Here is a 23,118-nt window from a genome sequence, read left to right as displayed (position 1 = left end):
ATGGGTGATGTAATTCATTTTGTGGTTGTATTTCAACCTCACGACAGGCACATGGTGGATAATGAAAATGATGATACATAAAATGACGACGCACACTTGGCTCTGAGCCGACCCACCTGACTTGTTTGACCTCATCCAAGAACAATACCATACAAAAGTCTGTGTGTGGGGATTGTAGTTTTCTAATATCTGTATAGTGTACACGTGAACACACTTGGATGTACAGTAGTGGTGGTTTTGAAAACATATTAGTCCAAAGGTGAGGTGAAGGCTTATGTTGAATATGTTCACTGCAGGCTTTTCCTGAGCTGGATAAATCAGGTTATTGTGTTTCAATCTGTTACCCAATGTTCATGTTTCCTCGACAACTTTAGGCTACCTCGTAGGACGAATACAATCGTATCTCACCTTCCTTATCTTTAAATTCCTACTTTTTTGTTTGTTTGTTTGGTTAGAGGTTCTATAGTCAAATCTTTGCCCCGGAATAACCGAGGCAAGTAAATAAAACGTTCGGGCAGGTGCCAGGTGGAGTTTGCTTTCAGGTCGCCCGACGGGCAAGTGTGTGTGGAGTGGGGAAGCAACTGTCTTCAGTTCCCTGTAATTTAAAATAAGTCATATTGTATAACTATTGAGAGAGTTGGCATACATATTGAGGTAAGTCCATATCAGACAGCCCCGGAATTGGCAATTCATTGATTCACATTCATGATGATTTACTTTTCGGGCAAGTGGGCATGACCTTTGGGCAGGTAGAACATCAACTGCCTCTGAGACCTTAGTGTCAACAGAATGACAATACATTAGACGTATAGTATTTTTCTGCATAGATACTAAAAGATGCTTTTCTTATTAACCCATTAGAACCACGAAAGCATCTATTCTGTGTCATTTTAGATTTTAGTGTTGTCTAATCAAAAATAGCAGATGTACAAGCTCACAGCGCATCACTTTGTGCCGCGCGGTGAGCTTGTACATCTGCTATTTTAGAACATTTTTGAAAAATCTTGTAAGTGTGAGAACTGCTGATTTAGAATCGGAAAAAGATAACTTTATTAGGGCAAAAAATTAACAAACAAGAAAACAGGGGCAATGGAATATGACTAGGACCAGTTAAAAATAGAACACGAATGTACAGACAGAAACGATCATATCTTTGCAGGGTTTAAGCCTGCCTCCTCTCACACACAGTAGCGTGAAGGAGCAGCATAACATAATGGGGAGGCTCAGAAACGAGCCTTCCACGCACGCACGGCCGCACAGATGCAGGGGTGTCGCACCAAATTCTGGGGCCTGGGTACAAGGATTCACTGCGGGCCCCCCATGAATGTTCTTCATAGGGGGAGGGGGTTTAACCCATTTAAACTGGGAACACATTATATTGTGCTTTAACTATTGAAAAACTATTTTTGAAAAATCATGAACAGTTGTGCAAGTCTTTGAATATTTGAAATCCTCCTAAGGTTTTTTTTTTTTTTTAAACTATGTTTCTATGTCAGTGTTGCTCACACCTTTTCATGTGAAGGACGCCCAAAATGATATGTATTTGGCCACAGACCCCCATCTCAAAATATTTAGTTCCAGGGACCCCCCAAAAGCAACATTTGACTTACAAATGTTCGCTTCAAAAATACATATATTCAAAGATTTGCACACATTTTCACGACTTTTCAAAAATAGCAGATCTACAAGCTCGCAGTGCCGCGCTGTGAGCTTTTATATCTGCTATTTTTCAATAGCTAAAGCATAAAATAAGTAAGGCCACTCCACCTTGGGCCCTAGTAACTCAGTCCCACTTTTCCCCCCCTTGTGACGCCTCTACACAGATGTTGGTGCGCGACATAACACAATAGTCAGTCGACACACGCTTGTTCCTCTGTTATTGCCCTCCCTCCACTTCCATTTCTTCCCAGAGTTTGAGCGTCATGCCGTGACTCATAACCTACTTTTAAGGGCTGGAAATAGCCCAAAACGGCAGCAGCAGCAGTGTGGCGGGCATGAAAAACGGCGGCTTTCGCGCTTCACGGGCACACACAGTGCACAGATTGTGATGTAGCTGCTTCGGACCGCGAGTGTTATGCAAGCAGCCCTGTGGCCTGGGTGCCCTTGAGTTGCCTGTGAGGTCCTGCAGTGCCTGTTATCATGCGAGGCAGTAGGTACCGAGTAGGGATGGGACGATACGCTATATTATCCTTTATCGTGATAAAAAACACTCACAATAATCGTATCGTGGAGATTTAATTGTGATATCGTCCTCCATCATGCACTGGGATCAATTCACCTTTTATTTGCAGAGCTGCATATCCGGTACCATTTAAACTCTCTATAATTGGTAAAAGGTACTTATAATATACATACTTGCAGTCTTTTTTCACTCCCCTTCAAATGTCTTTGCCAAAAAATAGCCGATCTACAAGCTCACGACGCGTCGCAACGCGACTCGTTGTGAGCTTGTAGATCGGCTATTTTTTGGCAAATGTTCCGCACCAAGGATAATGGATTTTGATTATCGCGATAATATGGTAAATCGCGATTTCTTTTGTCACAATACTCATGATATGACATTTTCATATCGTCCCATCCCTAGTACCGAGTTATTGTGCAGGTGGACTGGACGACAGGCTGTGTATGTCCTGTGTGTGCGCTTGGCTTGCTTGCTTCAATGTCGTCATCGTTAGAGCTGTCTGTTGCGATTAACGATTTCATCGCGTTTTTGTCGATGACAATTACATTTCTGTTTTGCTTTTAGGCTTTGAAGTTGCACATGGCAGATATAACACATAACCTGCAAAGAAATGACTGACATATTTGACAACTTTATACTTTAAAAAGAACATTGGTAGTGGAAATAGCCGATCTACAAGCTCACAACACGATGCCCTGCACAATTTTCCTTTGCAAAGTCTAGAAGGCAAACAGAATTTCAACTCTCCATGCCAAAAACACAATTATTCTTAATCATTCATTGCAATTATGTGTGCCAATCGTCAACTAAGATCTCACGATTGTGACCCAAGCCCCTGTGTGTGCGTGCGTGCGTGCGTATGTGTGTGTGTGTATGTGTGAGGTCCTGCGTTTCAGCACGTTGCGTTGTTTTTCCCAAGCCCTCTGCAACCCTGCACCGAAAACATGTCCTTGGTAACGTTTGCTTTGGCAAATAAAGTGGATTTGATTCTAGTTATGTAGGTTAGATGAAGCCTGGCTAACATGAATCACAGTGTCACGGATTCCCCGCTTTGCCAAGGTTTCATTTGCATTAAGGGTGTGTTTGTGACTGTGTGTGTGTGTTTATGTACATGAGCAGCACACGTGTGTGTGTGTGTGTGTGTGTGTGTGTGTGTGTGTGTGTGTGTGTGTGTTTACGTACATGAGCAGCACACATGGTGTGTGTGCGTGTGTGCGTGCGTGCGTGCGTGCGTGTGCTGTGTACTGTGTACTTGTATTACTATACTTGTGAAAGCCAACTGTCCCCACAAGTATAAAAATAGACATTGTTGTGAGCAGTGGAGGAAGAAGTACTCACATATTTCACTTGAGTAAAAGTATCAATACTACAATGTAGAAATACTCTGTTACGAGTCCGGAATTCAAAATGTACTCGGTGCCGCGCTGTGAGCTTGTATATCTGCTATTTTTCAATAGTTAAAGCATGAAATAATAACGCGATCCAGGTCTTTATGAGGATTAGGTAATGATTAATAGGGTGAGGTCAGGATTAGCTTTAGGGGTTAGGGTAGGAGTAGTAGCGCACAGGTGTCATGCACCAAAAACAGCAGATCTACAATTCTGCTATTTTAGTTTTTCTTTTTATTTCTTTTTTTTGGGGGGGGGGGGGGGGGGGGGGCTTTTTGCCTTTATTGGAAAGGACAGTAGACTAGTCTGGGATCAGTTCACTTTACGGGGTTTGATCCGGTCGGGAGCGGAAACCACTTTACGTCATGTTGTAGTCCTAGACGGACTACACTTTGGCCGGAACTATCAACCGGATTCAGTTTTAACCCAAAATATTCCCCTGCACCCAAGGACATAGTTTTAGGGCCTACCTAATAAACACCTTGATGCGGCGTAGTTTTGCTTTCGAAAAATTCGTTTGGTATGTGCATCTTTTAGTCCAACTCGTAGCGACTGGCAAGACTACACTAGGCTTCTCGAGCATTTTAATAGTGATTGGGGAAACAAACAAGGGGAACTAAATCAAAGCGACGCCGCTTCTTCTAGTGGTTTCCGCGCTTTAGGTCTACCAGGCTTTCACCCCAGAAAGACTGGTTGGCGAGGTTACAGTAGACTGACAGGAAATGGGGGAGAGACAGGGAGTGACATGCGGCATAGGTCGCCCGGATCGGGAATCGAACCGGCGACGCCGACAGGCATTGATGCCGAAATGGCAATGCCTATATGGTATGCGCCTGGTCCACTAGGCCACCAGGCGCCCGCTATTTTAGTTTCTTGAGGGTTAATATGGTTGAAACGCAATTAAAATGTATTCATTAAAAAGAAACAGTCGTAAAATCAAACGTTGATGCCCTCACAAGTATTGTAATACACATGTGTGAGTGTGTGTGTGCCCGCGCGTATGAATGGCTTCCCACTAACCATGTGATACTGACCCACTTTCTCAATGTCTGGCCTGGGAGAGCTGGCAGAGACAAATGAAACCGGCTCACCTTTAGCGCCTTTACAGCGGTATAATTGGGCTAACATCGTTGGCTTTTGTGTCGCGGGGAAATCAGAAAAATCAGTAGGCTATCACTTTACTGGCCAGGTGCAGTGAAGAGACGGAGGCATTCTGTGCTGTTGGGAGCCAATGCATTAAGACACAAATCACACACAGTTCACACACCGGCACTGGTCGGTATCACAGCCTTTGAATTGTATTCAAGGTGGGTGATTTTTGAGTCCGACCTTGACTTTGGGGAGTCCTAGACCTTTTTATTCTTGCCATCATCAGTGATGTTGCTAGGTTTTCAATGTAATGGGTCCCGGGACCCACAGGTGGTCATTCAAAATGGGTCCCAGAATAATTTTATGGGTCCCGCGACGACACACGCATTATATATCAACGGTGAAAACATCAAAAAGGACTTTAATTTAATAAATAGTGGCACATAGCTACTGGTATGTAGTCAATAAAGGACAGAAGCATGGATTTACAAGACAAACTCAATCATCTCATCAGTAATACCAGCGCGCACAGCTGTGGAGACACCACCACATGCAGCTCAACTGGTGCAGTGAAATGACTGATAGCAGGAAGGATAGAGTCATATGCGTCCTGGGGATGCAGTGATGCTTAGTTTAATCATTAAACTTTAATGCGTCCTCTATTAAAAACATGCGTCAGGGATGCAGGATGCAGGGCTAGTCGTAGGCCTATCACTGGAATTGTATTCAAGGTGGGTGATTTTTGGGGCTTTGGAGTGTCCTAGAGTTTATTCTTGCCATCATGCATAGCCTGGGATCAGTACCATTTTCGGGTTTCTGATCCTGAAACAACCTCCGTCATCTTGTAGTCATAGACGGACTACACTTTGGCCCGGGAAGATCAAACCGGAAAACCGTTTTAACCCAAAATAATTCCCAGCGCTCAAGGGCATAATTTTAGGGCCTACCCAATAAAATCCTTGATGTAGCATAGTTTTGCTTATTTTTTGAAACGTTTGTTTGGTATATCCATCTTTTAGTCCAGCTCATAACGACGGGCAAGACTACACTTCTCGAGCATTTAAATAGGGATTTGGGAAACAAACAGGGGGGGACCAAAAAAGGCTTCTTCTGCCTGTTGCCGGTTTAGGCCACACCTAGACCGGATCACATGGCCCATTTAAAACGAATACCAGGCGTACGTACATTGTACTACTTTTTGATGCCAATACTTTTGTACTTTTACTCGAGTAAAGTGTGAATTCCGGACTTTTTCTTTAAACAGAATATTTCTGCATTGCAGTATTGATACTTTTACTTAAGTAAAACATTTGAGTACTTTTTCCACCACTGGACTGCTGTAACTGCCTTGGCAACTAAATGTCCCTCGTGGGATCAATAAAGCAAAGTATCTATGTATTGCTATTGTTAGCACAGCGTACAGAGCCTGTCAGTCACACCAACATTTTACTTGTATGAGTCTCTGAATATCGAATACATACTGTAACTTACACTGACCTCACATTTACTGCAATGCAGGATGCACTGTGTATACACAGGATACACAGAATATACAAATAGCCGAGAACTCGACACCAGGGGTCTTCAACAGGGGACCGGGACCCCTAGGGGGTCCTCAGAGTTACTACAGGGGGTCCTCCAAATCTTTGTGTGATAGAAACCTTTTGTCCCTTATATTAACCACTTGAACCCTAATGTCCTTATTCTGAGAACTTTAGCCAAAAATAGCAGATCTACAAGCTCGTAGCTCGGAGCTTGTAGATCGGCTATTTTCGGCAAAGAGGTTTGGTGTAGAGGGGAAAAAAGACCACACTAATTACAGTGAAAGGTCAAGTTTATTAGGCCTAAGTATTGACGGTTCAAGTGGTTAAATATCTGAAAACACAAATTGACATGAATCCAAAATACACTGATGAATGATGATTGTGCTGTCAAACGATTAAACTATATGGAATCTATGAACAGGTTGTGGGGGTCCCTGCTTCATCTCTCTCTCAAATAAGGGGTCCTTGGCCTGAAAACCCCTGCTCAACACATTGTGCAACGTTTAGACCTCACTTGCATTTCAATCGGTGTTTAAAGAATGGACAGAGATTCCACCAAGATGTGTGATTGGTGGATGCCTGCTCCGTCTTCCGTCCATCTGACTGTCTGGTCAACTAGCGTATATTCGATAGCAGTTCAAGTGGGGTCCGGAGGGGTCCAGACTCAGAGATTTAATACTTCAACTATTAAAAAATAGCCAATTGCAGATCTGCCTTTTCATTTGAAAAATGTTGACAAATCTTCAAAACAAACTATTTTCAAATGGTCGTCCTTGGCCAAATACATATACGTTTTGGGGGTCTTTGACATGAAAATGTTTGAACTACTTAACTAGCCTGTATTCAAACCTGTGACGCACGCACGCACGCACGCACACACGCACGCACGCACACACGCACACACGCACACACACACACACACACACACACACACACACACACACACACACACACCCTCTGCCGAGACCACCAGCGGTGAAAAGTAAACTTGTTGCTGCTTGCTCTTGCACCTGGACTTCTGCTGTCAAGGGAAAACATAAGACCCGGTACTGGAGTCGGTAGCAGCGCTGGACATTGGAGTGGTACCGTCTTTAGTGGACTCAACCTCGAGTGGGAGATTATCCCAGGCCAACCAGCTGAGTGCTGGTACCGTGCCAGCCACCTTGGCAGTTAGCCAGTCTTTACTTCTCTCTCTATGGGGGCATTGCGGTTATTTCCCACTGGGTCAGGACCCATTTGTGGGTCGGAGACACATTTTAATAGTTTTTTTCACGACTCGAGCAAAAGTCCCAATTTTCTTTTCCTACAAAGGAAATTAAATATATATTTCAAAAGATGGAAAAAATATTTTTAGAAAACAATTCAAACACATGTATAATTTTCCAAGCAAACAGACAAACACATCTTAGAAATTCCATGAATAAAATATGATAATAATTAAGAAGTTAGTGAAAATAGCAGATCTACATGTGTTGAGAGCTTGTAGATTGGCTATTTTCTAACTATAGTTTGGGTCCCTTATAAGTCGATTTGGTACCATTAGTACATTCTCAGAGTTAAATTCCCAGGAATTTACAGTAGACTTTTGAATTGTTTTTGTGTAGGAAATGAAAATGGGTGTTTGTACTTGAGTCGTGACCCATAAAAAATTGGTCCGTGACCCACAACTGGCTCCTGACCCTCTGTTTGGGAAACACTAGATCTGCCAGTCCAACGGGACTAGATGTGCCAGTCCAACGGGACGGGTTCTAAAGTGGTTTGTTCAACACAGCTGCAGCTCAGTGGAAGCTCTTTGTCTCCAGCTCTCCTTTTGTGTTTATGTTTTTATCAGCTGGCCAGTCTTCTGTCATTAACCCAGCATGTGGCCTATTTACACCAGAGCCCGCCTGTAAACACTGCCAGGCTCTGATTTCTCTAGCTGTGTGTGTGTGTGTGTGTGTGTGTGTGTGTGTGTGTGTGTGCGTTTTGTACTTTGTGTTACAAACTTGCAAGGTCCAAATGCAGTGGTGTAAAGTAACTAAGTACATTTATTTAAGAACTGTACTTAAAGGAGTAGTTCACCCCAAAATGACTTTTTTTCTATTGATTACTCATGCCATGGAGAGTAGGGTTAGACAAAAATGTTATTCGAGTAAATTTACCCCCATTGATTCCGGATGCATCCGGAACGAATGGGGGTAAATTTATTGTTATCACATTTTTGTCTTAGGAATGCGACAAAAAACTAAAAATATTATTGAACTCTAGTCTCCATGGCGTGACTAATCAATGGAAAAAAGGTAATTTTGGGGGTGAACTACTCCTTTAAGTTTTGAGGTATTTGTACTTTACTTGAGTATTTCCAGTTTTCAGTACCTTTACTTCTACTCCACTACATCTCAGAGGCAAATATTGTACTTTTACTCCACTACAATTATTTGAAAACTTTAGTTACTAGTTACTTTGCAGATATAAATTACAATATTATAAAACATAATTAAACCACTTTAGTCATATTTTATACCGTGGCTATTTGAAAATAGCCAATCTACAAGCTCACAACGCATCGCATTGTGATGCGTTGTGAGCTTGCGTTGTAGATCAGATATTGTGTTTATTGTATTGTGTATTTCCCCGCAACTTAGCAGAGTTAAATTGACGTTTAGTTTTAGTCATATTTTCGTCACCTGAAAATCTCCCCCCACAACTTAGCAGAGTTACACATTTTACTACTAGTGTAGACTCAAGGGTCACAGTATAGCTTGGTTCATTGATTCTGAACCTTATTCAAGAACACCCAGTTTGATATGTATTAGAAATTAGACCAAAGGTCCCCAAAATAATCATATTTGAACAGGGGACCCCCCACCCACACATGGAATTGTAGGAGTTGAGGCGTTACATTTAGTTTGACTCACAGATGTGTTGGTGAAGATAGCCGAACGTGCGAGGCGTTGTGTTGTGAGCGTGTACCGCGCCTACCGCGGCAACTTTCACAATGTTTGCCTCTTTCTCGCAGAATTTTGACAATTTGGCATTAGAATTTGGCATCAGAATTTTGACAATTTGGCATTAGAATAATTGCAATTAGAACTGCAGACTCGTTACCATCAATGACCATACGTGTAATTTAGATCGAATTTTTTAATGTTTTTTGATTGTGCTTTATACCTATATTTTTCTTAGATTATTATTTCGCGCCAGAGGCCAAGGCCAGACCTTTCGTCCCGGCGGAGACAATAATGTCACTCTTTGAGAGAGTATGAATGGAACTTTGACAAATTCCATTTGTCCACCCTCAGCGTTACAGGAGACCTCTGAGGGTCCCCCGGGCCTGGGACCTCTGTGTGGGTCACCTGACCCCACGTTGGGAAACGGTGGCCTAATAGAATAAGCAGCGTGTTTGTGTGTAGAGATTAGGGACTCACGTTGGGATTTGTGAGAGTGTGTTTTCCTTCACTGCTGCGGTGCTGCCACTCTGCCTTGAATGACGTGTGTGTGTGTGTGTGTGTGTGTGTGTGTGTGTGTGTGTGTGTGTGTGTGTGTGTGTGTGTGTGTGTGTGTGTGTGTGTGTGTGTGTGTGTGTGTGTGTGTGTGTGTGTGTGTGTGTGTGTGTGTGTGTGTGACAGATGGTAAATCTGCTGTGAAATGCGATCCGCCTCGCACCGCACCGCACCCCCCATCTCTGACCAACCCACAACTGTAGGAGACCTGATGGAATGAATGATATGCTACTGAGAGAGAGGGAGGGAGGGAGAGAGAGAGAAGAGCACTGTTTTCCCAAACAGTGGGTCAGGGTCCATTTGTGGGTCACAGACATTTATTTTACGGGTCATGAGTACATTTCTAAACATAAAAAAACACAATTTCTTTCATTAATTAAAAAACAAATTCAATTATCTTTCAAAAGAATGTAATGAAAAGAAAAATATATATGTTTAAGTACCGGTAGTAATGTGGAAAATAGCCGATGGTGAGCTTGTACATCGCCTATTTTCACGGGTAAACGTCTATTTTTCTCTTTTGGATCTTGAGCTAAAAAGAAGTTGGGAACCAGAGGCGTCAATTGGGTATGGCAAGGTATGGCAGCTACCATAGTACTTGGCTACAGGGGAAAACAATAAAATGTACTTCTTAAAATAAATTCATCATGCCTGTTACTAAGGTATGGCAACATGACTGGTGTCTTGCACGCGCGCTGACACCAGTCATGTTGCCATACCTTAGCTTTTGCTGAACTGACGCCACTGTTGGGAACCTCTTGTGTAGAGGGATAAGGGGAGAGAAAGAAAGAGAACCTGCACTGTACTGTACACGTAATCAGATACTTTTCAATGGATTGCCACTTTCGGTGCGCACCCACACAGATCTTCTACGGACATATTTTGGGTATTTTATATGTTTTATTGTAGATATGCCAGTGAAAGTTGAAGTAAGAGTACTGAAAATCTGAGCTCCATTAAAGCAAAAGTACAAAAAAAATCATACTTAAAGGACTAGTTCACACCAAAAATTACTTATTTTCTATTGCTATTTTCTATTTCTCGCGCCATGGAGACTTGAGTTCAATATTTCTTTTTTATAATGTGTTGCATTCCTAAGACAAATTTTTGATTTGAGTACATTTACCCCCATTGATTGCGGACAATGGGAGGACATTTATTGTAATCAATTTATTGTCTTAGGAATGCGACAAAAAACCAAAAAATATTATCCATGGCGTGAGTAATCAATAGAAAAAAAGCCATTCGTGGGTGAACTACTCCTTTAAGTACAGTACTTGAGTTAATGCACTTAGTTACTTTACACCACTGGTTATAGGCTATGTCAACACGAGCCACATTTACAACCCATACACGCGCGAGCTTGCTTCCCTTGTGTGTTCAGATCCGAGTTAAAATGTCTTGTCTTGGCACTGTGCACTCATCCCCACTGGCAGTGGAAGAATGATTTACTGTACCCATAAAGGAAGGGGCTTCTCCGGTTGAATCGCTGTAGCCATCATCATCATCATCACCCGCTGAACAGCGATTATGCAATGCCCCGCGCTGATTGACACCACATCATAATAACAGCACATCAACAACAACAGCAAGAGCTGTGGGGTGGCTTTTAAACGACAGCTATGTAATGCCGTTACGTAAGCGACCGCAGTACTGGCCGGATGCAGCGCTCGGTAGCGATGGGACAATATGAAAATGTCATATCACGATGATTGGGACAAAAGAAATCGCGATTTAAGATATCGCGATAATCAAAATCCATTAACCTGGGGCGGAACATTTGCCAAAAAAGTGCAGATCTACTATTTTTTGGCAAAGAGATTTGGTAGAGAGTGGGAAAAAAGACAAGTATGTATATTATAATTACCTTTTACCAACTATAGAGGGTTTAAATGGTACCGGATATGCAGCTCGGCAAATAAAAGGTGAATTGATCCTTGTGCATGACGGAGGACGATATCACGATAAACGATAATATCGCTTATCGTCCCATCCCAAGTGCTCGGGGAGGTGGCTGTCCATGCAACCTGTTCGGAGAGAGAGGAACCACCAGTTTTTATTCGCGTGGGATTCGGGCCAGTTGCAGTGCACATCATGGTCCATATACAGTATAGGGATGGGACGATATGAATATTTCATGTCACGATTATTGTGACCAAAGAAATTGCGATTTGCGATATTATCGCGATAATCGAAATATCCCCAACATCCATTATCCTGGGGCGGAACATTTGCCAAAAAATAGCCGATCTACAAGCTCACACACAACGCACAACGTGTGGAGGATAATATTTTGCTGAGTGGCCCCTGAGCCATCTTAAGTCGAGAGTGTATAGAGACCCTGCTCTGGTCTCTATACACTCAGATCTAAATCACCTCTTAAATTAACTCATCTATTATCTCCATCCATGGCTCACATGGGATGGAGAATCAGAGATAAAACCGTGAAACCTTTGTGTTCGACCACTTGACCCTCGGCGCAGTACAGTCACGTCACCTCTGAGATATTACCCTCATCTTTCTCTCTCTCTCTCTCTCTCTCTCTCTCTCTCTCTCTCTCTCTCTCTCTCTCTCTCTCTCTCTCTCTATCTCTCGCTCTCCCTCCCTCACACTCACCCTTTGTTCTACACACTCTCTAGCCATCACTCATTCCTCTAACCCTCCCACGCTCGGCGCGGCGGCAGTGGCGGCCATCAGGGGCGTCACAGGGGGGGGGGGGAGTGGGACTGAATTACTAGGGCCCAAGGTGGAGGGGGCCTTAATTATGTTATACTTTAGCTATTGAAAAATAGCAGATATACAAGCTCACAGCGCGGCACCGAGCTGTGAGCTTGTAGATCTGCTATTTTTGAAAAGTCGTGAAAATGTGTGCGTGCAAATCTTTGAATATATGTATTTTTTAAGCCAACTTTTGTAACTCAAATTTTGCTTCTGGGGGGTCCCTGGAACAACATGTTTTGAGATGGGGTTCCGTGGCCAAAAGGTCTGAGCACCACTGACTTAGAAATATAGGTTTTTCAAAATGACCTTTTTTCAAGACTTTTTCAAAAATAGCAGATCTAGCGCGCTGTGAGCTTGTATATCTGCTATTTTTCAATCGTTAAAGCACAAAATAATGCGTAACAATGCGTTCCCAGTCTAATGAAATACATTCGTGGGGGGCCCGCAGTGAATCCTTGTACCCAGGGCCCAGAATTTGGTGTGACACCCCTGGTGGCCATAATGTTCTCCTGTGAAGTGGTGGTTATGCTGGCGGTCTCCATTTCTCCCCCACACTTGTCGGATTGTTCAACCACATCACTCTGTTAGAAGAGTGCTTTCCTCATTAAGTCTAATGTACTCTCCCCCTCCGCTGATAATAAACGACTGTCGTGTGAAAAATATTGCGGACATCTCCCGTCCGGTCTAGTATCGGGCCTTTTTTTCCGCATGTCTCGTCGCCTTGCACTTCATTATGTTTTGTTGTTTAAAACTAGAGTGCTGATGTAAAGGCTGATTATTAAACCCCCCCCCAATCTGGCCTACGAGGACTGATGTTGCATAATCTCAGCGGTCGCTGGGAAATGGAACCTGTCACTGTGTGTATGATCAGCGTTTTCATCTTTTGGCTCAGGGCACCCCTGTAAATAACTTTTTTCTTTATCCCACGTTTTTGTAACCCATTTTTTCACCCAGTGCCAATTGCCTATTGTAATCCTGGGCTCTGCACTCCCTCTGCGGCGCCTGGGGAGCCAACGGACTGACCTCATGCTTCATTCTATGCATGAGCAGTCCAAGTTGCTTCTTCCGGGATTTCCCCGGTTTGGACGTAGCTGGTGGAAGGAACACGTTACTCCAACCAGTTCCTTTCCCCTCCATCAGGTGCCCCGGCTGGCCAGGGGGAGGCATTATAGAGACCAGGATTACTGCATGTTTTTGTAAGGGTATCTACCCTAGGAGACACGGGGAGAACATGCAAACTCCATGTGAATAACTTTTTAATCTACCCCCACATGTCATGTTACGGTACGTGACTACAGTATGTAAAGCTTTAAGACACTGTATGTCTCAAGGAAAACTTGATAGAATATCCTGTTCCCATTATAGGACTTGAAGTAACCACTTGGACCCCAGCATCCCTATCTGGGTGGGAACAACTAGATCATTGTAAGCTTGTAGATCTGTTGTTTTTTTGGGTGAAGAGCTTTGGTGTAAAAGAAGAACGCAGCATGTAACTCGGGTCCGTTTTACTAAGTGGTTAACTGAAGTGGTATTGATGAATTCCAAATATTATCGAAGTATTCTGAATTTCTGAGGCACCCCTGTACTTAAGCCATGGGACACCCAGGGATTCTCAGCAGAAAGAGAAGCGGTTTAAACACGTTTTTAAAATGTTTCGCTTATTTTTGAAAAATGTGGACAAATTGTGTCACATCTTCAGTTATGGAGGTCCCTGGCACAGCATCTTTACAAATGGCGGCAATGCAGGGGGTTATTGACCTGAAAATGTGGATCGAAGAGAGAGTTTTTTGGGGGGATAAGTACCAGGAAAGTCACAGGAATGAAGTCTCTGGTAGCAGGGTTTGATCCAAGGCTTTAAAGGATTCTAGTCACCACACCTCCTAGTATTGACAACATTTATCGTAGGGATATAGAATATGAAGGAGAAGTGTGCTGCTGCAAAGACTCTTCTTAACCACTAACCACATTATCTCCAAGAGCTGGATTTTTATCTTTACGGTGTGGTCTGTCAATTGTGTTTTTACATGTACAACCAGTGTGCCAATCTTACCCACATTAAGGCAATGATGGTCATGTAAACACCTGATTATCTGATTTAGAAACTAAGTAAGATCTTAGGCGGGGAAGAGACTCACGATTTAGATATTGTCACTGTCACTTTTGTAAAGTATAGCCCTGCTTCGTCATACAAGACTGTCCCACCAAACAGTGAAAATAGCAGATCGCCTATTTTCAAACGGTTTTAGGCATTATACATGGTTTCCACCCGACATGATTATTTTTGTAATATTTTATATTTGGGCATGTCTGAATATATGGCTGTAAAAGATATTCACAGGTATTTTACAGAGATACCCGACTTTGGAGTAAAACGTGTTATTTCCATAATCGCACTGATGTTATGGAGGTAAACCGACGCTATTTACTTATTGCCAAATCCCAGTAATCTGGGTATTAGTGTGTGTACATGTAAACAAGCTATGTTGCTGAGGCAATAAGACGCAGAAAAAAACTAAAGCCTGATTTATGTACTTATTTGCGCGCTGGTATTGCCGGCCGCAAATAGCAACTATACACGCTCACAACGTGTCAGGTTCGTGACACGTTGTGAGCTTGTAGATCTGCTATTTCCTAAGTATCAGGTTTGAGAAGGAGAGACTAGGTGATTGTTTCCTTTAGTGACTATTCTGACGATCACTTACTACTTCCATTAATTCAATAATCGAGAGGCAGGAGGTGTTTTCTAATTGAAAATGGATATCAATATTTTGAATATTATATTTATAATCAATTACATTGATTTGTTTCACCCCTAAACATAGCTACTATTTGTGAGCCGTCTTCTCTTGATCTCTGGGATGCTGGTGGTGTTACTGTTTGTTTTGTTTGCATTCACAGCTTCTCCACGCGCCTCTGCTCCCTCGACAGCACTTCAAACACTTCAAACGACTCAGAAGACAAGTGTTAAAAGGGTTCAATGGTTTCCTTTTTGTTTCGTTATATTCTTTCCGTTGGTTGCAGAATCCTCTACGGGTGTCTCACCTCTGCTAGTCCCATTAAGACCTGTGGCCGATTGTACAAAATGCCTTCCGAAATCAATAGTTCTCTTCTCACACTTTAGAGATTTTTTTTTCAACAATGTCTTAAAATAGCAGAAGTATTCAAGCCCCTTTTTTTCGGCAAACAACACCATTGTGCTACAGTACAGACCTCAGTCTTCAGCTAGATGACACGACGTTAGCTTGTAGAGATGCTCTTGTTTGGCCAGGTACCATCATACTATAGTAATAGTTCATAACAGCGCTTCACAACCTATATCCTTGGAGCGCCCCTTACTCGCTTCCGACGCAGCTGAGACACTCGACACGCGCGCCTGCGCACACATGCCTTACAAGTACACATGCACACATCTTTTGATACTTTAACCACCTACGTCCTAACATACTCGTATGATGAATAGGGAACATGGCAGATCTACAAGCTCACAATGCGCCACACCGTGACATGAGCTTGTGCGTTTGTAGATCTTCTAGTCTAGATAGATCAGGGGTGGGCAACTGTGATGATGGACAGGGCCACTACTTTTCCACACTCACTCCACAGGGCCACATTGCATTATTGTCGGGCAGAAAACTCTGTATTTTAACTTTTTTTGTAAATTAGTCTTCTACTTCGTCATTCTAACATGTCCCACAAGGCTAGCAAAAATAGCAAATATATCTACAAGCTCAATATTGGAATCCTGAAAAGTATTTTTTATTTGAACAGATACATTGGACATTAAAAGGAGCAAAAGACAAACTACAAATGTATTACTAGTCATTAAACTACTAATATAAACTGAAGTAATCAAAGCGGGTCATGTTTGCATGTTTGTCATTGTAACAGCTGAAATTAATTGTATATCAGTATTCCAATATTAACCTGTGGGTTGCATTAAGTGACGGCAAGGGCCGCCAGTTGCCCATGTATGTTCTAGATCTTCTAGATTAAATTTTTTTAAACTCTTTGAAACATTACTTTAACAATGTTATTAGAGTTCTCCACACTACGGTTTCTTTATGGGAGTTATGTACTGTATGATTGATGACTACTTCCAAACAGACAACACGAGGCCCTCACAAGTCCCTGTGATCTTTGGCACCCCCTCAAGGGTGGGGTTGTTGGACCCCATGGTTGGTTAACACACTGCTATGGCTTGTTAAAGTAGGCTTCAGCTGTCGCCACCTGTGTGTTTGCTGTTTGCTGAGTGTTGTCACCCTTGTCTCATCAGTGCTCTGTGAAATCAGCCAGCACTGTGAAACGAGCATCCTCAGGGACTAGCTCTAAATTGCACCTTTTCCACCGGGCTAATCTGAATCCGATCGCTCGCATGGATCGGGATTAGCGCGTCCCATCACCCCGCGTCACCTGTTGTCGTCTTGTGTGTGTGTGTGTGTGTGTGTGTGTGTGTGTGTGTGTGTGTGTGTGTGTGTGTGTGTGTGTGTGTGTGTGTGTGTGTGTGTGTGTGTGTGTGTGTGTGTGTGTGTGTGTGTGTGTGTGTTTGTGGGGGCAGGGGTCATCAATATGTCCGACAAATGTGTCCGTGGCGAAGACTTGTCCCTGTCCGTGGCAAATTCTAGATTTTCTTTTTTACACACCATTAAAAACCCAATTACTGAATGTCAATTCTCCAGGTTTTCTTCAGAATATGTATGACACGAGCCTGATCTCAGACTCAGCTCACGCAGTAGTCTGAAACTGTGCCCTATTCTGAGCGATTTACGAGGGAGGGACTATTTTGCGAGCGTGCACGCGCGCATCCGCGCGTGAGTGATCGCGACGCACGGTGATTGAGATGCACGGTGAACGCGACGCACGGTCACAGAGTGTATGTGTGATTGTGTGTGTGTCTCTGTCTGTGCCAGTGACTGCTTCCACACAGAACTGCGACCAGAAACATGTAATCAACATTAACAGCTTGGTGAAATCAGCGCGTGTGTGTGTGTGTGTGTGTGCCTTCCTCAGCCTGCCTGTGTGTGAACTTCGTTTGAATCGTTTCAACTGCTGCGCCGATTGGATATTCGTTAGACCCACCCCCCGCGCTCATTGGACGGGCCGAAAATAAATGCCGATTTGTGTACTCAGCTCCAGACCAGAGAAAGAGTCCACTCTGAGAGTGGGCGGGGTCTATGGTCTGGAAGCAGGCTAGTATGACACTGATTTACTACAACACTATACAACATGGCACAACGGCACAACATGGTAGTAGTGGTTCTCAAATGTTTTGTTTGCAAGGACCCCCTTAACTCTTGATTGTACAACATTTGTCGGTTTTATATCCTTTCATTTCAGTCCATATATATACCAAATTATCTTTAATATATAGGCCTATAACCGTTATTTAAAAAAAATTAAATATATGTTGCATTTCTTCATCTCCATGCCTGTGGTCAGACTAGTTGACTTTGGGGGTCTGAAATCCCCGCCTACTCAGATCATGCTGTAATCTGATTGATTGGCTAGGGAAAATAAAGCAAGCTACTTCCAGTCTGAACGATAAAACAAAGCTTCTTCAAAATTGAGGACTAGTGAAAAAAAAGCAAGCTTTTTATTTCCAAGCTTTTTTTCCTCGAGCATGGACATTTTTAAAGCTGGTTTGCATAGTGATAACAATGAATGTCCAAGCCAACCTTTAGCTTTGCTGCTTACAGTGTGCATGAGGCATTAGTCATGGCTGTCAGTTCCCACCTGATGTCATGTGGGAGTTCGGACTGCTTAACACCGTACTGAATAACTGCTAGTTTGCATAAGGATTTTAGACTAGGACTCAAGTCTAAGATGTACAATCCTCCAAAGATGATGATATGATCTCCCACCATGCAACAACACATATCTGTCATCATACCTGGGCCTTTTCCCTTGGGTTCAACCGTCTTCCAGGAGAAGGTCACTGGATTGAATTTCCACAGATCACTGAAGGCGTCAGCAAAGTTCTCACCACCAAATATGTATAGCTCTCCATTGTAGGTAAAGGCTGCATGGTAACAGCGTGGTTCTGGAAGGAGCTGTGCAGAAGGTGTGCTCAGCCAGCAGTTGGTCTCTGTGTCAAACACTCTCATGTTGGCGTAGTATTCATTCTGGTCCCCCCTGCCCCCAAATACAAACATACGTGTCCCGATGATGGTGGCAGTGTGACAGAATGAAACAGGTGGTGTAGTGCCTCTGGTGTCAATTAAAGACCAGACCATTATTGTGGTGTCTAACTTGTAGATGTCATTAGTGAATACAGACATCTGGACGTTGTATCCTCCATGGACATACATGAGCTTCCCAAAGACACAGGCCGAGTGACTCCTCCTCCCCTCTGGAACATTCCCTGACACCTTGGGCTTCGACCACCTGTGGCTGTCAACATCAAATGCATAAAGAATGTTGCATTGTGGGTAACCTCCCCAGATGTAAACGATATCTTGTATCAGTACAGCTGTGTGTCCCCAGCGCCTGGAGGGAACCTCAACAGGACGTTCTCCACTTCCAGTCGTCACTGGAGGCAACTTCCTCCAGCGCAAAGACACTGTGTTGAAGATATGGACTTCAATCGTATCGCTTACACCCATATCATGGTACCTTCCAAAGTAATAAATCTTGGATTCCACAGGAACAGGAGCATTATAGCCTTGTTTTGGTCCTTCCTTCAGACATATGGTCCACCGGAACATTTCACAAACAGACGATGGTGAATAAAATCAGCCTCTCAAGTGTTTTTTGAATAAAGTTATATTGTGTTTTCTGTGACTTATATTGTACAGGGTCCTCCAATTACTGTTGTCATCTTGATGTCATCAGTCTTGTCCAATTATGGAGTCCCACCCGACCTTCATAGTTGTCCTGCGACGCAATTTACTTCACAAATGGGCGCCAACAAACAGCAAGCGCATTCCAAATGCGGGAGGGGGAGGGGGGCAGTTCAACGTTTCGAGAGAGAGAGAAAGAGAGAGAGATCAGAGAGAAAGAGAGAGCTAGCGAGCGACTCCGAGCGTGGCTCCTCTCCGTTCCGCTCTGTCTGTCTGTGTGTCCATAAAATAATTCAAACTTAGGCCTAGCAAAATAAATCTTTGGTTTCCGGTTGGCTGTAATTTTAGGGCTGAGTAGGTAGGGAATTTATTTTATTTTATTTTTTATTTTTATTTTTTTGTGGGCATGATGGGTAGCAAGGAATTTTATTTTATTTCCTCATGGGAAGGATGGGTAGGTAGTTTTTATTTTTTATTTTTTTTATTTTAATGTTTAATTTACAGTTTTAATGAATCATTTAAAACATATTTTTTAAATTTAATTTTAATGTTTAATTTACAGTTTTAATGAATCATGCAAATGAAATCATATTTCAATTTCTTTTAGGATACTCTTATTCTGAAGAGATTAAGAAGTCGACCACCGTCTGGAAGTCTTATTGTAATAAGAAATCTGGAAGTCTTATTGCTGCTAGCGCAATATATCTTATTCTGAAGAGATCGGCTACAGGAAGTATTAGATTTTCCAGCTTAGATTTGACAAAAGAACACAACTCGACGAGCGAACGAGAGAGAGAGACGCAGTCGTACTTGCAGACATGCAGTGTCGCACGGGAGTCCGCATTCACTCAAGCGCTGTTGCCATACAGTCTTTCAGATGAATCCCACGCTGTCATAAATGTTTCGTCTCCAACTCACGTCTCTCTGTGGTGGCTATACAGTTCTCAGCTGTACTGGTGGCTGGGCTGCTAACGTTGCTAGCATGGCTACCGCTGCCAGTCAGTGACTGAGTGGCAACGCAATTTGTCCCCCGATTGTGTGTGTGCTTGTGTGTCTGTGTGTGTTTGGAGGAATACAAGTTGTAACGTAACTCATATTAGTTTAGCCTCGGGAACCGGGGACAGGTCCTGACTTCGCGAATGTGGTCGCACCAAATATATTTTTTGTAAGACGTTTTTGATCGACTCGGTCGGATTTTGACTTTTTTTTTTATTTTTTTATTTTTTCACTCCAAATGCCAATAAAATCATCTGGGTCGCACGTATTTAATAGGGTCGGTCGCCTACCGGAAACCAACATATTATTTTGTTAGGCCTTATCCTTGTCCTCCAGGCTCCGTTTTGCCGACCATCAACTTCCATCAACTTTTCCCGGTTCACATGTGCCCACCCCGCATGTGTCATAATCTCACAATATCGGACAATTTTCCCCCAACTTCTGCATATGATAGGAATAGCGTGTTTTAAACCTTCTAGAAGGTTAGGCTACATAGCCTGACACTCAGCCTGAATTGACATTTCGTTTCACTCCATTATTCAGTCTGAGGTCGCTCCCACCCAGGGCGATTGCTGGGATGGGCGTTGCCAAAGAGGCAGTCTTCTGCGATTGGTTCACCGTCTGACCAACACATGACGTAGTGTTGTTATGTGTGGCTGGCTAGTGGCTAGCCTGTTGCTTGCTAGTGCTACTTGCTAACCAAAGAAACAGGCAGAATAGGAGCACTACGAACTAGTAATCAAACACAACATAACATGCCTGCTACTGGTGTTTCATAGCGAGATCGATACGATCGCATTTTAGTAGTTTAACGTGCCGTATTTCCAAAGTGTGTTCTTGTTTAAGTCACAGCATGGTTTAAATAGCCTGTCGTAAATATGAACTGTGGCTAATATATTGTTTTTAATCCACGTGGGTCCGTGTTTACAAGAATTGTCGCATGTCACCCTGAGGTCGCAAGTCACCCTGTGGTGTCTTACTAGTATATCTGCTATTTTTTAATTGCCAACGCAAACATCTAAAATGACACGGATGCCTTCCCGGCACAATTTTTGAGGTACCTTTCCTTTTCCTGAGTACAGAATGTCCTTTTTTCATGATACTTTATGCTTCTACGCCGCTGCATCTCGGAGGCAAGTGTCGTACTTTTTAAAACGAAACATACATTCTCCATGATATTTGGATGCCAATACATTACAAGTGAACATTTGCTTGTAAACAGACTTTCTAAATTGTGGTATTGCTACTTTTACTGACACAAAACAATCGAGCCACTTTTTCTATACTGGTAGCAACAAAGAGAAGTGTGTAAGCGCTTGCTGTCGCGAGCGGGCCATGTGTATCCTGTGTGTATCCTGGGCTTAAAGCAACGGGGTTCAAGGGTCACTGCAGAATGGGAGAGCGGTCTAAAAGATTCATCACAGAATCGCGCAGCGCCTTTTCCAGGGGTGTCGCACCAACTTCTGGGCCCTGGCCCCTGGGTACAAGGATTCACTGGGTTATTTTGTGCTTTAACTATTGAAAAATAGCAGATATACAAGCTCACAGCGCGGCACCGAGTGCCGCGCTGCGAGCTTGTAGATCTGCTATTTTTGAAAATTTGTGAAAATTTTTAATATTTCAAATCCTTATAGTTTTTTGAAAAACCTATGTTTCTATGTCAGTGGTGCTCAAACTTTTTCATGTCAAGGACCCCCAAAATGATATGTATTTGGCCACGGACCCCCATCTCAAAATATTTCGTTCCAGGGACCCCCCAGAAGCAAAATTTTGGTTAAAAAAATCATATATTCAAAGATTTGCACACATTTTCACGGCTTCTCAAAAATAGCAGATATGCAAGCTCACAGCGCGGCACCCAGTAGCTAAAGTATAAAATAATGAAGGCCCCTCCACCTTGGGCCCTAGTGACTCAGTCCCACTCCCAAGTATAATTTCCACGTTCCCCCCCTTGTGACGCCCCTGGCCTTTTCTTTAGACGGGACAACAATAAAGATTAGGCAGGAAACGAGGACGGAGAACTTCCGCCCCGGTGCCTTGAACTGGATGTCAACCCAGGAGGTGTCACAACCTCTACTTTAACATGTCATCATCATCATCATAACAGTAGGGCTGTCACGATTATGACATTTTACATGACGATTAATTGTCACTCAAATAATTGCGATTAACGATTTAATTGTGTTTTTGTCGTTGACAATTACATTTCTGTTTGGCTTGTAGGCTTTGAAGTTGCACATGGCAGATATGACACATAACCTAAATATACAAAGAAACGACATATTTGACAACTTTATTCTTAAAAAATAATATTGATGGTGGAAATAGCCAATCTACAAGCTCACAACGTGTCGTATCGCAACGCAGCGGAGGCCAACAGTGGTCTCTGCCGGTCTCCACTGACTTGCCACAGTGAGCATGAGCCACATTAGTATGAAATTGCTTTTCTAGAGCCGAAACAAAATCAGGTCAGGACCAAATGTATTCTGCCTTTTTAAAATTGTAGTACGCATCCAACCTTAACAGTTGCCTCTAACCGGGGACACTATGTGCCAACAAGAAACATTGTATTATTAAGAAATTATATTTCAAAATGGAATTTGCATAATACTTAATAATACTTTGAATCACTTAAACCCGGCATCTGTATCCTGTCGCGTTGTGAGCTTGTCGGTCGGCTAATTCTCTGTGAAGACGTTCAATATAGAGTGAAAAGACACTTGTGTGGAGCCCTGAGGGACTTCGCTCAAAAAAGGTTTAAGTTGTTAAGGGTTCTCCAACCAGTAGGAGACACTGGAACAGTTTACAACAGTTTTTATAGAATGTAACGTCTAGTGAGTAGATGTGAGTAGAAGAATGTAGGCCTATTGTAACCACAAATCTAAATGTAATAATAGATTGTGCTATTAGCTCTAGCTTTAGTTCATTCTCCACGTCCAT

The 23,118-nt window shown here is 42.9% G+C and overlaps 1 protein-coding gene across 2 annotated transcripts in view; it reads left to right on the top strand.

The window, feature by feature from the left end:
* Nucleotides 1-23,118, top strand: part of agap1 (ArfGAP with GTPase domain, ankyrin repeat and PH domain 1) — a gene marked incomplete at both ends in the record, with an annotated part of 387,500 nt that overhangs the window by 1,029 nt on the left and 363,353 nt on the right. The gene's annotated exons all lie outside the window — the stretch shown is intronic.

This window comes from Nannobrachium achirus (assembly GCF_963921795.1).
Source record: "Nannobrachium achirus genome assembly, chromosome: 24".
Lineage (NCBI taxonomy): Eukaryota > Metazoa > Chordata > Actinopteri > Myctophiformes > Myctophidae > Nannobrachium > Nannobrachium achirus.
This window is presented reverse-complemented; position numbering and strand designations above follow the sequence as displayed.